Source organism: Gavialis gangeticus, unplaced genomic scaffold (genome assembly GCF_001723915.1).
Source record: "Gavialis gangeticus isolate Ggan-Ray unplaced genomic scaffold, GavGan_comp1, whole genome shotgun sequence".
Taxonomy (NCBI): Eukaryota; Metazoa; Chordata; order Crocodylia; family Gavialidae; genus Gavialis; species Gavialis gangeticus.
The window spans coordinates 175,021,443-175,022,694 of NW_017729024.1; the positions used below are offsets into that span (position 1 = coordinate 175,021,443).

The following is a 1,252-nucleotide window of genomic DNA, read 5'->3' on the forward strand; positions in this document are numbered from 1 at the left end:
TTTTTTTTTTTTTTTTTTTTTGAGCAATTAAAATCAGTGAGTTTCAGCATTTTCAAACTTGAAAAAATCAAGGGGGAAAGAAAATACACAGTTTTATCTTTGCATTCAATTATTTCTATACATCATCTCTTATGGCTTACGGTACAGCGAAGCCCAATGAATAGATGCATATTGATAGGTAATTCACACATCTGGGGTTTACACATCTGGAATACCTAGAGCTTGCACATGACATTGGGAGGTTCCTTCCGGTCCTACTGTCCTATGATTCAACTTGAGAGGCTTCATAGCAATGAAATAAGTGAATGGGTGTGGCCAATGTCTTAAAAAAAAATGTCAATTTGTTAATGAAAAATATATGCAGGTTTTACTCAAAACCTTTTGCAGGCATTCAGCTGTCCTTGCAAAACATCTGCCCATCACACACCATCAAGGTTCTTCACAAATTTAGGTACACACAATTTTCAGTCTATATTGAAAAGATTTAAACTTTGGGTTGTATTTTTTTTTTCAATGTGAAATATCTCCCCAGAAGGAGAAAGAAGTTTCCTTCTCTACAACAACAACTCGAAGCTTAGTCATCTGTTGGCCTAACATTCGGTAATGGAGCTTCTGAAGTGAGGTTATCAGATAACAAAGCTGAGTGTTGATGCTCTCACAGATTGAGTCCAGGGGGTCCGGAGACTTTGACACAAAACCAGACATCTGCTTAAGTTGGCGCACAAGAATCACTGAAATCAGCAGGGCCACTCATGAAACGTATGAGTCTCTGCACGATTTGTGGCCTTACCTTTTACAGTTGATCCTACTTCTGACCACAGCTGACTAGGAAATAGCTTTCCAATCACGCAACAACCGATTTTTCCCCTGTCTCAAATTGAGAGGAAAATTCATAATCTTGACAATTTCTGCAAAGTGATAAAAAGATAAATAAATAAAAATAAAAATCAGTGCATGTCAGTCAAAGATACCATTTTTGATTATGATTCTTTCTACATTCTAAATAGAAATGAATTACATTTTAAAGCTAAGGAGTAATTATGACCCGGAAAATAATTTATTTTTTAATTGTTGTAATGGGATGGGTTGACAGTTAAAAAAATAAATAAATAAGTAAATAACCCTCTTTCCTGTGACAGCTTTCAAAATCAGCCATCTTTTTCTTTCTTTTCTTGATAAAAAATTAAGGGGAAAGAAAAAAAAATAATTTGGAAAAACTCTTGCCGGGTCTATTGTTAACTGCACAAACTGG

The 1,252-nt window shown here is 35.1% G+C and overlaps 1 long non-coding RNA gene across 1 annotated transcript in view; it reads right to left on the minus strand.

Moving 5' to 3' along the window:
* Positions 1-326: 326 nt before the first annotated feature.
* LOC109297991 overlaps positions 327-1,252 on the minus strand; it is a 6,638-nt gene continuing 5,712 nt past the window's right edge. The window contains exon 2 of the long non-coding RNA XR_002097482.1: positions 327-908. This is a non-coding gene — a long non-coding RNA (uncharacterized LOC109297991). The remainder of the gene's footprint in view (positions 909-1,252) is intronic.